Raw genomic sequence first — 17,482 nt, 5'->3', positions numbered from 1 at the left:
CACTACTGTTACATTTACGGTTGTGTTGATAATAAAATAAAAAATATAGAGGGGCTGAGTTTTAATGTGTAGAATAATATTCTTTACTGTATAATCCGGTGCATTGGATGCACCTTCAAGCATTTGACTAAAGATTGGTCAGTGCAGGTGCCAAATGGCAGGTTATGTGCCAGATTAGACCATATTTTGGAATGGCATGTTTCCGAACACTTTGATGTAGTTACAGTGATGAATATTATCACAATGGCCTCAGACTAAATTAAGTTTCTATTGAACAGAGAATTCAACATATGGACCTAGTGGTTTTGTCAGGTTGTGGGGCGGAGGAACTGATGGCATGTTGGAAACAATTGACAAGCTGAGATAAATAGTTCTTCCTGTTTGATCTTTGAAAGCTGTAAACTGTGTCACTAGTGGAGGCTTCCATTCACCAGTCACTGAACCAAAGTTGTCCACTCAGAAATCCACAGACAATGACAGTCAGGAATTGCAAAGAGAAAATTATTGGAACTGTATAGCAGGTCGGTCAACATCTGAATGGCGATGAAGCAGGCTAGCCCTCAACAAATTGTTGTCATTCTGGTGTACTGTTAGTAGTAGCAAAGAGTGACTAAATAGTCAGAAAGATCCTGGGGTACACCAGATCGTTAACTGCAGCTAACCTTCCGGGATTGTCTCCAATTGGTCCTGAATCTTCATCCAGCTCTTGCAAAGCCACTGTCTTGAGGTTGGGGCAATGGCCGGGGTTTCCCTTCATGTGAATTCCTGGTGCCCTAGTTCTCCATGTGGTCAGCAGAGGTACCCGCTTGCAAAGCACAACAGAGGTGGGGGTTGCCGCGGTATCCAGAAGAGGATCAAGCCTGGAAGAAAAACCTGGGAAGAACAGAACATTAAAGGAGTTCCTTACAAAGAGGAACACATAAATTGTCTTTTGCGATTTGTGTTCCTCTCTCTCATGTCTCTATCCAATGCTCTTTGCTTAATTGAAAGGCTGAAAGCGATGGGCTCTCAGGCAACTGTCAGTGCCAATACTATTTGATATTGTTGTTTTCACTGTGATGAATTGTTAATGCTGCACATTAAATATTTAAAAGCAGCTCATATCCTGTGATGCTGCTCATACAAACAAATAGCAATTACTTGTCTCTGGCTCTTGCAACTATTTTGCTGCTTGGAAATTCGCTATTTTACTTCTCTGCCATTCCTGTTTGTCTTCCATCCTTTTTTTGGAGAACTAATTAACTGCGTTCTTCAGGGCAGTTGTCTCCCTCGCCTGTGTGCCTCTGAGCATGTTTACACCAGAGGCCTGTAACTCCGGGGGGTTAAGGTGCGCAATCTACCAATGCAAGCATAATGAAGCAGAACCTTTACCTGCTCATGCATACAGTCATAAACCATCTCCTCGATTACAGGGGGGCCTTTCCAATCATGGAGCTTGCTGCCAGCATTTTCAAAGGACATTCCAGTCTATGGTGAGGTATTCTCATGTGGTAAAGGTATGTGACTCCTTTTCTGTCTTGGCTGTGGAAAAATGGCAAGCAGAAAATCTTCAGATCCCAAAGGAGCATTTTTTTAAAAAATGCCAGTTTCAATTTATAGATATGAAAGGTAGAATTTCTTTATTAGTTTGGATAATCTCCTATCTGTGCCGCTTTGACACAGGGAGAACAGCTAGAAGATCCACTTATCTTCCCCCTTCCATAGCTAAATGGCTGCAAGGGAGTGCATCTCATAGAGTCATAGAGTCACAGAAGTTTACAGCATAGAAATAGGCCCTTTGGCCCAACTTGTCCAAGCCATCCATTTTTTTTAACCATTAAGCCAGTCCCAATTGTCGGTGCTTGGCACAGGTCCCGTTATACTCATCTTACCCATGTAAGTGTCTAAATGCTTTTTAAAAGACGAAATTGTTCCCACCTCTGCTAAAAGTTAAAGTTTATTTATTAGTCATAAATAGGCTTACATTCACACTGCAATGAAATTACTGTGAAAATCCTCTACTATTACCTCTGGCAGCTTGTTCCAGACACTCACCACCCTCTGACTGAAAGAATTGCCCCTCTGGACACTTTTGTACTTCTCCTTTCTCACCTTAAACCTATGCCAACTAGTTTTAGATTCCCCTACCTGCGTGGAATTGGCTCAAATCCTATATTATGAGTCTCAATCCAAAGGGCTCTAGTCCGGTCTCAACTAGGATTTCCGGACTCATATTCTTAGTTTCAGTCCTCTTCACTTGTAATGTTGTTTCCCCCCTTTCTGGCACTTTCTCTTGTTTTCTTTATTTTGCTTTCCCTTCATTTCCTCCCTCACTCTGTCATTTTAATTGCTTCAGTGACTGACTAGTTTGAAATCTCTCTCCGATTCTCTTCAGAATGTGAATTCTTGCTTTTTGTAATTGGTTTTCTACAGAAGGCCTTCTGGTGAAGATACGGACACTGAACTGGGCTTGAAACAGATGACTAAAACAATAAATAACTCAGAGCAAGTTAAAAAAGATAGGGAATGAAGAGGGTATAAGTACAAAAAAAAGTAACGCATTGCAAGGGATTGCATGTCGGGAGAGAATAAAAATGTTTGCTGTGAACATGCAATTGAGCCAGCCTATAAGAGAAAATAAATATCTTTAGTTTGCACGTTGATGGGTATAGGGTCCATTCATTCCTCAGAATAGTCGGAGACAGCACTGGTCAGAAGTTGAATTTCTTTCATGAAATAAAAACTTAAAATTGACATTACAGAAAGTGAAGAAAAGATCACTCGAGAGAGAGAGAGGGGGAGAGGTGGAGGGGGGGGAGGTGGGGGGTTGGGGGGAGAGAGAGAGAGAGAGAGAGCAAGATACCAGCAAAGCTGGCATTGTGCTGGTCAAAGGCCTCAGAACATACTCTGGGTTGAATTGATTAAACATGGATCTGTGGCTAGAATATAAATTAATTCATATCTGTATTATTGAAATTGTTGGTACAAACTGTGTCTCTAACTTCAATAAACAATTTGCAGCTGTGGCCATGGAAAGCTTTGTTTTGGCTTATGAAAGTGTCTGTTTTCCTTGCAAAAATGCAGTCAATTTATAAGCCAATCCCAGCATTCCCAGCTGAGTTTTAAAATGTGGCCAAGTTAGTTTTAAAGTTTAGCATTGTTAGTTAACCCCTAGAGTTGAGCATTTAAATGTAAATGCATTGGCAGAAATATCTTAAAGTGAAGTCGCTTGCATTAACTGATAAGCAAACCATACAAAAGATCACACAATGGGGAAGGAGCAGGCAAGGATATGAATGATGGGCTGAATGGCCTCATTTTGTGCTGGTTGATTTTCAATGATGAGATGAAGTTGCAAAGTGGCAACAATTAATGCTGTTAACTGGTATTACATGAACATGGAGACAATTATACAGTGAGTTCTGTGGCTTTTTTTGAAATGGAAGAATCATTGCTGTTAACCATTCAGTTATACATTAAGCTGAGACAGAAATGAAATGGTGCCTGGAACCAGTGTCCCAAGAATGAATTCAATGATGTGATTAAAACTGAAGTTAATCATAGAATAGAATCCCTACAGTGCAGAAGGAGGCCATTCAGCCCATCGGGTCTGCACCAACCGCTATCCCAACCAGGCCCTACTCCCACAACCCCACTCATTTTTTTAAGATGCGGGTTGATGGGTTTTTGATAAGCGAGGGCATTAAGGGTTATGGGGAGAGGGCGGGAAAGTGGAACTGAGCCACGACAGATCAGCCATGATCTTATTGAATGGCGGGGCAGGCTCGAAGGGCTAGATGGCCTACTCCTGCTCCTATTTCTTATGTTCTTATGTTCTTACCCCAACAATTCCCCTGACATGGTCATCGGCATATCTTTGGAGTGTGGGAGAAAACCGGAGCACCCGGAGGAAACCCATGCAGACTCGAGGAGAATGTGCAAACTCCACACAGACAGTGACCTGAGGCTGGAATTGAACCTGGGCCCCTGGTGCTGTGAGGCAGCAGTGCTAACCACTGTGCCAGTGAGCCACACAAAGTGGCACTCAAGCGCTATTTTTTCTCAGGATTATATATTTTTGTGTGTGGAGGCTGATGCTGCATTTCAGTGAATCAGTGTTGTCGAGAATGGGAAAGGTCTGACACTTGGTGCTTTCAGACAATCAAATGTGTGATGGTGTGCATGACAACACAAGGTGCATAACTTTTAGTTTTAGCTGGTATACTAGAAGGAATTCTTAAGCAAGCGAAGACAACTGAGCTGCTTACCCTCTGCCTTATTGTGACTGGTCTCTGCTAATTCAGCATTGTTTCATGGTAGCGTTGTTTAGATTGTCATGTTTGTGAAGGCGGCCTTCATGACACAGGACAGCACAGAGTCGCTGAGCAGAGACTGATAGCCAAGTTCCGCACACATGGGGATGGCCTCAGCTGGTATCTTTGGTTCATGTCACACAGTCGGTAACCCCCACGACTTGCCTAGACTTACAAAATCTTACTAACTGTCCTGTCTGGAGATAATACACATCCTTTTAACCTGTGCTTAATGCTCTCTCCACTCACATTGTCTGCACCTTCAAGGCTTGATTAGCTGTAAAAATACACATTCCAATCATTATTCTGTAAATTGAGTTTGCGTCTTTATATGCCCTGTTTGTGAACAGAACTCCCACTTACCTGATGAAGGAGCAGCGCTCCAAAAGCTAGTCGTGTTTGCTACTAAATAAACCTGTTGGACTTTAACCTGGCGTTGTGAGGCTTCTTACACCGTTGTTTAGATCCATGGTTTTAAGGAACTGTGGTTGCAAATTGCCACTCCCTGTGTTTCATTATGAGGTCCATTTCATTAAACACCATTAAATATTGTACAGCACAGCTATCAAATATTTATCATCAATTACATTATGCAATATTAAATATTTACTTGCAATGTTAAATATTTATTCTGCTGAATAACATTAAACCTTATTAAACATGCATTATATCTTGCTTATGGTAAAACATTTTAACTAGGTAGGGTATAGATAAGATCTAAATTGTAACATCTTCATGTGTGTCAATTGTAAATTATGTTTATCATTGTGTAAAAACATTTGAATTTTTTGGACCAAAAAAGAGCATTGGCAATCAATTCTAATTAGATTCCCGACAGTGCAGAAGGAGGCCATTCATTCTATCGAGTTTGCACCAACAACAATCCCACCCATGCCTGTATCCCCATATATTTACCCTGCTAATCCCCTGATACTAAGGGCCAATTTTGCATGGCCAATCCACCTAGTCCACACATCTCTCCATGGTCCCCCTATCTCTCCTCAGCATTTTCTTTTTTTAACCAACCTTGTTCCATCCTCTCTCATTCCCATTCTCTCCCACCACACTCAAGGATCATGCTAAGTTTCTCACTGAGATAGCTTCCTTGCTTCCTCCCTCATCATTTGCACTGAGCAACTTCTCATCTTTATGTAGTTGATTCCAACTTCCATCTTAACTCAACATGCTGTCTCTCCTATGAGTTCACAAATCCCTCTTCTCCTTTCCTTATCTCACTCCCTCAACATGGACTCACAGAACTGTGATGTGGAGATGCTGGCACTGGTGTGGACACAGTAAGTCGTCTCACAATACCAGGTTAAAGTCCAAGAGGTTTATTTGGTAGTATGAGCTTTTGAAGTGTTACTCCTTCATCAAGTGAGTGGAGAGTTAAGTTTGTCTGTTGGACTTTAACCTGGTGTTGTGAGACTGCTTACTTTGCTCACAGAACTGTGTCCATGCCATCTGACATGCTCCCCATGTCCATCGTATCAAGTACAACTAAGGCAGTCTCTGACTACTTTGTGTATTGCTCTCCATTCACACACTATCTGTCACTTTCAAACTTGCTTCCCCTCTGGGAAAGAAGTTCTTTCCCAATTCACTTTGGACTGCACTTTCAAATTCCCAGCAGTCTAGACTTCCACTCGCTACAACACTGCTGTTTCAGTTAGCAATTCTTCAACAGCTTCATGATCCACACTTGGGATGCCCTGGTCCCCATTAAAGTGATTACTCTATTTCATTTTTGGTCATTCAATGGTACACACACCAGCCCTTAAATCACCATTGGGTTCACCAATCCTCTGCCAAAACTGCATGATCCCATTCGCCCCAAGGGGATAGAATTTGTATTTGTAAAAATGGTTCCAGATCAGCCTGGGTTGCAAAGACAACCCCCAGCTTCTATTCACTACCTCAAACTGTCTTTTTCACACCCCTCTCATCACCTCCGCCAGCCTCATCTCCAACAATTGCTAGGATCTCATGAACTTCTTTATCACTGAGCTCACCAGAAACCATCTGACTGCCTGCCCCTGTCATTTTTCTCCCTTCCCCTAGCCCACCAGGCCAAAATTCCTCAAAGGTGTCACCTGGCCTGAGCATTGAACTTGAATCTTCCTCTTATTTTTCCTCATGCTTACTCAAAGCTAATCTCGTCCATGAGGTCCACCTCCTGCTGTCTCAGCACTGCTTAGCCTCCAGACACTTTGAGGGCGATTCTCCCAAAACATTTCTAAGTGCTGAATTTGCAGGAAAACTGGTGTAAATCACGATTTTTTTTTCAGTGGGAGTTCAGACTTGTATCTGTGCAATGCCGAGATCACAATCGTGAATATCATTAGAAACTTGAGGGTGGGGCCTATTCGCACCAGATTCTGACAGTTCCATACTGTCAGCCTGCAGTTTGCTGGCCAGCGATTGAGCTGGCCAGCCTGGGACCCCCGCAGTGTTCTCCTTCCAAACCCCCATGGCCTGATTGTGGCCTCATCGCGGCCCCCACGAGTATTTCTGGGCCTTCCCCAACCCTTCCTCCCATCCTGGAGCTCCCTGATCTCCAACCCTCCACCCCCAGCAGTGATGATCCTCTTCCCCCCCAACCCCACCCTGGCAGACACCCTACCCACCCCCGGAGGAGGCAGAACCCCCCCCCCCCCCCACCGCCTCAACCCCTGTCCAGAGGATGGGGGAGGGAGTCTGCCTCAAAGGGTGGTAATGGTCTGGAATGCACTGCCTGGGAGGGTGGTAGAGTGGGTTGCCTCACATCCTTTAAAAAGTACCTGGATGAGTACTTGGCATGCCATAACTTTCAAGGCTGTGGGCCAAGTGCGGGCAAATGGGATTAAGTGGGCAGGTCAGGGTCTTTCATGCATCAGTGCAGACTCAGTGGGCCAAAGGGCCTCTTCAGGACTGTAGTATTCTGTGTTTCTGTGATTCTGTGAACACAGAAACAAAAGAAGATAGTAGCAGGAGGAGGCCATTTGGCCCTTCGAGTCTGCCCGCCATTCATCATGATCATGGCTGATTGTCCAACTCAATAGCCTACTCCTGCTTTCCCCCCATAACTTTAATCCCATTCACCCCAAGGAGGTGGAATTTGTAGTTTTAAAACAGTCAAGAGAAAGAAATCCAAAAAGAGGATGGTGTAAAACCTGAAGTAGATTCGCTGGTCAGGTGGAGCAAAAGCTCTATTCTAAAAACTGTTTTTGGATTTTGGAAAGCAAGCCACTAGGTGAAAATACTATTATGTGGTTTAAGCAAGTTTTGGGAGTGGAGAGTGGAAATTCTCACATGACCATCATCTGAGGATAAATCCACACTAACTTGGGTTCAGAGAGAAGTGCATGTATTTGACCAAAGGGATTTAATGGGTCAATGCATGCATTGTAGCTTCACATGTACTTTGCTGCATGTGTAATTGTTAAGCTAAAGGGGAAGTAAAGAAGTATTGTATTACTATCCAATTTTGTCTTGTTTAATAAATATTATGTTTTGCTGTTAAAACTAATTCTAGTCCTGTGACTCTGTTCATCCACATTCGATAAAACAAAACACCTTTTGATCCAGGCTTCTGTTCTGGGACCTTCTTGTCCAGTTATAACATTAACTGGGATCCTGATTCGATCAATATTAGTGCTATGTGGAAGGCTTACCTTTCCAGAGTGAAGGCCTGGAATTAATTCAAGTAGTACCGGGGGCAGCATAGCTAACATTGCTGCTTCACAGCACGAGGAACTCTGGTTTGATTCCCAGATTGGGTCACTGTTGGTGTGGAGTCTGCACGTTATCCCTGTGTATGCGTTGGTTTTCTCTGGGTGCTCCAGTTTCCTCCCACATTCTGAAAAATGCATTAGGTGCATTGAGCTGGACTGTGGTGGCTAAGGGATTATCACAGTAACTTCATTGCACTGTTAATGCAAGCCTACTTACGGCTAGTAAATAAACTTTGAAACTTAACTTCAGTAATGGTGATGGAGTGGGGGACAGCTGCCTCAGGCTTCTTTCTTCAGGAAGAGCTATCATAGTCAGAAAGGTGATTACTTGCATGCCAGTGTGAGGCTTGCAGAGTATACTCATTAAATTTCCATCTCAGACCGTGTCGAGGAGGAATTAGTTTTTCCTAAAGAATTCCACACTGCCCATCATTGGGCAATGCAGTTTTGAGCCACATGGCTGGAAAACTATTGCATCTTATTGGCAGAGAATGAAAAAATCCTCATCTGTTCTCTTGACATTTTAATAACAAAAGTTGGCAAAGCCTCAAAGATCATTCTAATGGTGTCACATGTCTGGGGATCACAGTTAATTTATTTCAAATAAAGTATTTATATTCATTGTACAAATTAATCAAATACTGAGATATTGGCGGATCTGTGTGAACAATGGATTACTGTTTGTTAATAAAAAATAATGATTGTACAGCACTGACATTTTAAAAAAAGCAGAAAGATTGGGTAGCATGGTAGCTCACTGGTTAGCACTGCTGTCTCACAGTGCCAGGGACCTGGGTTCGATTCCCAGCTTGGGGCATTTCCTGTGCAAAGTTTGCACATTTTCCCCGCATCTGTGTGGGTTCCCTCCAGGTGCTCCAGTTCCCTCCCACAGTCCAAAAGATGTGCTGGTTAGATGCACTGACCATGCTAAATTCTCTGTCAGTGTACCCAAACAGGCAGCTGAGTGTGGCGACTAGGGGATTTTCACAATAACTTCATTGCAGTGTTAATGTAAGCCTACGAGTGACGCCAATAAATAAATTTCAAAGATTGGGGATGGTTTCGCGTGTTAGCTATGGAGGAAGTGATGCTGGGTAAATGAAATGTTCGGCGTACAGCTAGTTGCCTGCTTTTCCCAGTTCTGTTTGTTAAAATGCAAGGAGCACTGAAGATAGAAATGACGCAATAGCTTGTTCTGGTCCATCTCTGTCTTTGTTTGTTGTTCTGTTGAATTGTGTTTCGGAGTCTCATTCTACTTCTTAATGCGTAGTCCAAAAAGGTGTCTAAATGATCAAATCTGAATTATTTAAAAGCAGGAAGATACACTGTGCTCAAGTTACTCTGATACGAACGCTCGGAGGTGTTCCATTTCCTATCAGTATCTCTCTCACTGACAGTAATCAAACACATTTGTTAGGGAATAAAAGCCGAAAAGCAGTAGGTGACAATGCAACAATTAAAGATGGATTAATAGTCATTCAGTGCCCACTTGGGTTCTGAGTGTTTCTTTATTGTCTCAGGAGAATACAGGTGGTGATTACTCTGTCAGACATTAACAGTGTCCTATTATGTGATGTTGCGAAGAATAGTTACTGAAAATGCATGATCTTTTATTTAGCTCAATAATATATAGCAGGTAGTGTGAGAAGACCAGGAAAGTAACACAGAGCTGCAACATGTGATTATCTAATTAAATAAGGCTTTCGTTTCTTTCAGTTCTGCGTGTCTGGCCACTATCACATGCTAAAGTGTTCTTCTTTTTGCATTGGAATTCCAATGGACACACTGCAACAAGAAAGAAAAACTCCAAGGGAAGTATCCATCATCAATGGTTAACAAACAAAATTAAAGACATTATTAAACTTAAAGAAAAAGTATATATTTGCACATAAACTAGTGGGATGTCAGAAAATTGGAAAGAAGGTTGAGCGGCATGGTAACACAGTGGTTAGCACTGCTGCTTCACAGCTCCAGCGACCTGGGCTCGATTCCTGGCTTGGGTCACTGTCTGTATGGAGTTTGCACATTCTTCCCGTGTTTACATGGGTTTCCTCCAGGTGCTCTGGTTTCCTCCCACACTCCAAAGATGTGCGGGTTAGGTTGATTGGCCATGCTAAAATTGCCTCTTAGTGTCCTGAAGTGTGCAGGTTAGAGGGGTTAGTGGGGAAATGTGTAGGGATGGAGGCGTAGAGCCTGGGTGGGATTGTGGTTGGTGCAGACTTGATGGGTCAGATGGCCTCTTTCTGCATTGTAAAGTTTCTATGATTCTAAGATAAAGGGCATCAAAGACAATAAAATGATTGATAAGGGGGGAAAACGACAGTATGAGAGAAAGCTAGCCATTAATATATAGACAGACAATATAAGTTTCTATGGATATTTAAGTAAGAAAAGAGTTAACAAAGTGAGTTTTGCTCCTATAGAAAGTGAATTGGTAATGGAAAGTGGGGCTGTAATAGATGAAACAAAACAGGCATTTTGCATCCATTTTCAGTAAAGAGGACACAAGTATCTGGAAATCATGAAATGGAAGGGAAGGAGGTATTAAGCAAATTGTTGGGTCTATGGGCTGACAAATCCACTGGTCTAGACTGACTTTACCTCAGGTCTTGAAAGATGTGACAAATGAGATAGTAGATGCATTGGTTTTAATTCTCCAAAATTCCCTGTATAAAGGGAAGCTTCCACTAGAGTGGAAGACAGTAAAAGCAACTCCTTTATTCAAAAAGGGAGGGACACAGAAAGCAGAAAACCACAGGTCAGTTAGCTCAACATCATATCATTGAATCCCTACAATGCAGAAGGAGGCCATTCAGCCCATCAGGCTGCATCAACTCTTCAATGGAGCATCTTACCCAGGCCCTATTCCCCACCCCCCCCCACTACTTTATCCCCATGCTTTTACCCCACTAATCCTCCTAATCTACTCATCTTGGGACACTAAGGGGCAATTTAGCACAACCAATCCACTTGTCATAGGGAAAATGTTAGAAACCATTACTAAAGATGTTATAGCAAGGCACTTGGTAAAATTCATAATAATCAGACAAAGTCACCATGCTTTTGCAAACAGAAATCACGTTTAACCAATTTATTGGAGTATTTTGAAGGCATCGTATGTGATGTGGATAAAGGAGAGCTGGTGGATGTACTGCACTTGGATTTTCAGAAAGCATTTGAAAAGTTGCCACATCAAAGGCTTTGTGTAAAATAAAAGCTTGTGGTGTAAGGGTAATGTATTGGCTGGTTGATGATTGGCTAGCTAACAGGAAACAGAAAGTTGACATAAATGATTTTTTTCTGATTGACAGGATGTGGTATGCCACAGGTATCAGTGATGGCACCTCAACGTTTTACAATTTACAAAATGATTTGGATGAAGGGACTGCAGGTATGATTACTAAATTTGCTGACAACACAAAGATAGGTAGGAAAGTAAATTCTGAACAGGATGTCAGAAGACTACAAAGGAACGTAGGTTAAGCAAATGGACAAAAACCTGGCAAATGGAGTATGATGTAGGCAAATGTGAAATAGTCCATTTTGATAGGAAGAATAAAAAATAAGTTCATTTTCTAAATGGTGAGAGATTGCTGAGCTCTGGGGTGCAGAGGAATCTGAGTGTCCCAGTGCATTACTCACAAAAGGCTGGTATACAGGTACAGCTAGTAATTAGGAAATCTTATAGAATGTTATTATTTACTGTGAGGGGAATTGATTACAAGAGTAAGGAGGTTATTCTTCAGTTGTACAGGGCATTGCTGAGACCACATCTGGGCTATTGTGTATAATCTTGGCTTCCTTCTTTAAGGACATGTATTAGAAGCAGTTCAGCAAAGGTTTACTAGAACAATACCTGGAAAGGGCAAGTTGTCTTATGAGGAAAGGTTGGAGGGGCTAGATTTGTATTCACTAGAGTTTAGAAGAGTTGAGGCGACCTGATCCTGAGGGGTATTGACAGGATGGGTGGGAAGAAGATGCTTTCTCCCATCTGAGAATCTAGAATGAAGGGACACTACTTAAAAATAAAGTGTGAGATTTTTTAGCTTGGCTTATTCTGAAACTGTAAAATGCTGCCTGATGTCAACGGACCTTTTAATGGCCCATCCCTCACCCCTCTGATTCCTGTGGCAGACTGGATGGTAAAATCCCAGCCAAAGGATGTCTCATTTAAGGTAGAGATAGAGAGAATTTATTTTCACTCACTGGGTCATGACACTTTGGAAATCTCTTCCACAAAAGGCAGTGGAAACAGATGGCTTTGAAAATGTTTAAGGCTGAGTGAAATAGATTGTTGATTAACAAGGGGGTGGAATATTACTGGGGGTAGGCAGGAGCGTTGCACTGAGGTTACAATCAGAACAGCCATGATGTTGTGGAATGGCACAGTAGGCTTGAGGGGTCAAGAGGCCTACTCCTGCTCCTATTTCTCATGTTCATGTCTGATGGAACAAGAATAAAATCAGGATTCAGAACATTAAGTTGCACGGGGAGATGTAATAAGTAAGGTGTTTTCACTGCAAAGGACAACGATCCATACAGATTATCAAAGAAAAAATGAATAATACAGATGTAAGCAGCATATTTAACTTTGAGGTTGAGAGACTGACTACATGAATATTTGATAACAAAGGTGCCTGCAAGGCCGGAGGTTCGAATAATATTTTTCTCCCCTCGTGCTTGTAAAGATGCAGATTTGATAAAAGTGGCATTGATTTACTTCTAAAATAAAGTATCAGATGAGCACCTGTGAATGAACAGGATTGAACGTTTTGAGGTCAGGAAAGGGAGATCAAATTATTTATCAAACTCATTAATCTTTGTCCTGTCAGATCTGAGGTGAATAATTTGTGCTTTGCAACTGGTTGTATGCAGAGCTGGTTTAATAGCATGGAGATTGCTTTATTACACTCTGTGAAGTTCTTGGTATGTGTTATTTCATTAAAGATGCTGTACAACCAAAACGATCTGTATCTACATTGCGTCTTTAATGTAATAGACTCACAAGATGCCTCACCGCAGCATTGTCGAATAAAATTTGACAGAGCTACAGAGATATTAGGCCAGATGACCAAAAAACTTGTTTTAAGGGGCAGCTTAAAGAAGGGAAATGAACTGAAGATGCTTAAGCACAGAATTTCAGAGCTTAGAGCTTGAGCAGCTGAAAGCTGAGGGATGCATAAGAGGCCGCGTGTGTGTGTGTGTGTGTGTGTGTGTGTGTGTGTGTGTGTGTGTGTGTGTGTGTGTGTGTGTGTGTGTGTGTGTAATATGTGCATGTAGGTGGCACAGTGGCACAGTGGTCAGCACTGCTGCCTCACAACGCCAAGGGCCTAGATTCAATTCCAGCCTCAGGTCAATGTATGTGTGGAGTTTGCACTTTCTCCCACATGTCTGCGTGGGTTTCTTCGAGGTGCTCCGGTTTCCTGAGAGGGTGAGTGGGTGTATATGTGAGGGAGAGGGATGTGTGTGTGAAAGACAGAGAGTGGTGAGTGTGTGTATTAGTGAGGGAGGTGGGGTAGTGAGTGGGTATGTCTGTGCATGTTTGAAATGAGAAACCAGTTCTCCAGCAGAGTTCCCAGTTTTAAATGTGCTTATTTGGCGGCTCTCCTCCCATTAAAAATAGCAAAAAAGATAAGACTTGAAATTATTTGTGGAATAACAGAACAATTTTACTTATAATAAATGACTATCACTGCTAGCTGTGCAGATACATGGATTTGGGCCAGTGTCTATGGGAGTTTGTGCATTCTCCCTGTGGTTGCGTGGGTTTCCTCCGGGTGCTCCGGTTTCCTCCCACACCCCAAAGATGTGCTCTTAGGCTGATTGGTGTACCAGATTGACCCTACACTATTCTCCCCTGAATCTGGTTACAATAGGGGTACCATTCGCATACATACGGGGCAAGGTAGGTGTAGGAAAATGCTTTGTTAAGATGGCGGTGTGGGCTCGTTGGGCCGAAGGGCCTGTTTCCCGTGCTGGGTTCTTCTTTGTTTTTTTGTTCTTTGTTAAATGTATGCATGTAAGACATGGAAGCACCTTTTAAGTTTGTTTTTATACGCTTGTACATTAATCATTTTGTGTGGATTAATTCTTCAATATAATAAGAATGTTTCTTTCGGCTTCTACTAGAGGTCAAAGTGGCACCATGGCTGGAACAAATTGAGAAATCCTGATCTACATTATTAAATCAATTGAGGATTGAGACAGGAACATTGGAGAAGGAATCTAAATGAATTCGATATAAATCAGGTAAAGAGAGAAAATTACAGGGGCGGATTCTCCGACCTCATCCATTGTTGGGGTTGTCCAGTCCCACTGCAGTGATTTGGCTGAGTGCCAAACTCCCCGCTCTCGATGGCAGTGGCAGTGGGGTCTGGACGGCCAGAAAATTCCTGCCGCAGATTGGATTGAGAGTGAGAAAGAAGAAACAGAAAAAGAAAGTAAGAAAACAAGTAGAATGTTAAATCTGAAGTCTATGAGCAGAATTCTCTTCTTGGAGGAATGAACTTGAACAAACTGCAACACTTAAGATTCATTCGTTTACCTTTATAACAAAGTGGGGTACTAGAGTCAGCCCCTGTTTTCTTTCCAACATTCCCATTAAATAAAGGCTTGCGTAGCACCCTATACCTGCTCAGGATGTCTCAGGGTGCTTTACAGCTAATGAATTACTTCTGAACTGTGGCCACTGCGCATGTGCAGAGTTCCAGAGCTGCCAGGCTCTGGCATGAATAGGCCTGCACCCCCCCCCCCCGGGTTTTTAATGAGATTCGTGATTGGGACCTCTGCAATGCACAGAATGCGGAGATTCGAGCTTGAAGCTGAACTGAACAAACAAACGTGATCTAGAACAATTTTCCCGCCAATTCAGCACTTTCGGAAGAATTGCCGCAAGTATTTCTTGAGTGTGTGTCCAATATAATTGGCCACGTCCCAAATTTTCTAAGAGTGCCATATCTGTAGGCAAAATCCATTCATATTTGATGGCAAAAGCTCATTAAACAAGATGAATGTAACAGGCGCTGTAACTGTGGGAAACTACACATTGCTCATCCATCAAAGTTTAAATTATGATATCGTCAGGTGATGGATTATTCTAATAGCCACAGTGATGATGTAAATCAGAGATTAATAAAGGATCATTACTGCTGTAAATCTACAAATGAATAGTGTAAGTGACTGTTTTGCAACCAGAATACTGGCGTTAGTCACTTGGAACTTCTTTCAAATGTCACGGCACACAGACTTCATCTCAATAATCAGATTAAAGCATGTCAGGTTCCAATCCAGCAATAAATTTGACGTCATATCCACCCAAACTGTTATGAATCCAAAGTGGCGTGACTTGAATGAAGATTGAATTGGGGTGAAGGACTTCTCTCCATTAAATGTTTTGATTTAGATGCTTGCCGATTTTATTTTTGTTGCAGAATTTAAGTCTTGCTGCAGGATTGTGATGTTTGAGTATATTTCCCTTTGCTTTGTGTCAACATGATGCATTGTTCAAATATATGGGTTCTCAAATTTTGTGGTGGGGTGGGGGGTAATGGTGGAGACCTACTGGTGCTGGATCTGTGCTGTTCACCAGAACTTCCCTTGGTTTCACAGAAATAAATCAACAGGAAGCATTTTATGTAATTTGAAGTATTTTATCAATTTGTTGAATTTGTAAGATGATGCCTTGATTAAGAGTCAAACTTCTTCTGCCTTCTTGACCTAGACTGCTCAATTATCCCATCTCCCAGCAGGACCCATGGAAATGCATACCCCACCTTGCCCCAGTGATTATTCAACACTGTTCCATTCTCTTCAACACAGCAATCATCATTTTTCTTTATTCATTTGTGGGCTATGGATGTTGCTGGCTGGCCAGCATTCATTGCCCATCCTTTGTTGCCCTTGGAGGGCAGTTAAGAGTCAACCACATTGCTGTGGTTCTGGAGTCACATGTAGGCTAGGTCAGGTAAGGACGGCAAATTTCTTTCCCGAAAAGACATCTGTGAACCAGGTGGGTTCTCATGAAATTGACTGTGGTTTCATGGTCATCAGTAGGCCTTTAATTCCAGGTATTTTCTGTCTTCTTAAAAAATGTAATTCTCAAATCCTCACCAAATGCACACTCTTTTTTTTGCAAGCTTACATGACTTGTGTCCATGGCCCAGCTCAACACTCACGCCTCAAAACCCTTTCCTTGAATGTCTTCAATTTGACGTCCTCCTTGTCCACGGATTCATTGGAATTGCCAAAGAATTTGCAATCTTGCTGTCCTCAAACATTTTGACAAACTTGACCACCCAAAACCTCCAGTGCCTCTCTTCCACAATGCAGCATCAGGGTGCTTACCTGGTGTCACACTATTACTACACTATCCTAGCACACTTCCATCAATCCCCACAGCTCATGGCCCTAGCAGTCAACCTTGATTGATACACTGGTCATTTGGGCATTTGTAGCTGTTTTATTTCCCCTAGGCTCTCTCACAAAGGGACAGTGGGGTGGGGAGGGGCAGGTCCATTTTAGAAGGCGAGTGGACAAAATGAAATTTAACCCCTGTCTCACTGTTGACTGCTCAGTAACTGCACTCTTCTGGATAAAACACCTTGGGGTATATTGAAAAGAACAAGTTGCTGTTAATCAGAATGATTGAATGATACAATAGAAAAGGAGGCCATTCAGCCCATCGTGCCCAGATGTAATGCTAGCCTTTGAATGAACTATCACATTAGTCTCATTTCCCTTCCCGTTTCCCTGTTGTCCGGCAGACACATTGGCTTAGTATTTAGCACTGCTGCCTCCCAGCGCCAGGGACCCCAGCTCGATTCGCGATTTGAGTCACTGTCTGTGTGGCGTCTGCATGTTCTGCCCGTGTCTGCGTGGGTTTCCTCCGGGTGCTCCGATTTCCTCCCACAGTCTGAAAGACGTGCTGGTTAGGTGCATTGGCCGTGCTAAATTCTCCCTCAGTGTACCCGAACAGGTGCCAGAGTGCGGCAACTAAGGGATTTTCACAGTAACTTTATTGCAGTATAAATGTATGCCTACTTGTGACACTAATAAAACATAACTATTTACAGTTATCACTGATGCCACTATTTCTGCTGTGTTGTTGCTTTGGCTGTTGTTGCTACTATCACTGTTGCTTTTCTTGCCATTTTAACTGCCACAGCACAGAATGTGTGGAACTGTAGTAACTGCCTACAAATTCTCTCTGCGTGGGTTACTGCTATTGCCGCACTGTTATCAGCAAGCCTTTGAGCACTCATTCAAACTTCTGAGTTTGATTTATACAGCAGGCTTAGATCATTTCAACAAATGGGGGAGGGAAACACAATTATCCTTCTTTATTCTGAGTACACCTTAATCTATAGAATGAGAAAGCACAGAAGGAGGCCATTCGACCCATTGGGTCTACGCTATCCAAAAAGTTTAATTCCTTGCTTTCTGCCCAGAGCCGTGTGAGTTTCTCGCTCTTACGCATTT

The sequence above is a fragment of the Carcharhinus amblyrhynchos genome, chromosome 13 (assembly GCF_965287045.1).
Source record: "Carcharhinus amblyrhynchos chromosome 13, sCarAmb.v2.hapA, whole genome shotgun sequence".
NCBI lineage: Eukaryota > Metazoa > Chordata > Chondrichthyes > Carcharhiniformes > Carcharhinidae > Carcharhinus > Carcharhinus amblyrhynchos.
The sequence above is the reverse complement of the archived record's forward strand: the minus strand, read 5'-3'. Positions refer to the sequence as shown.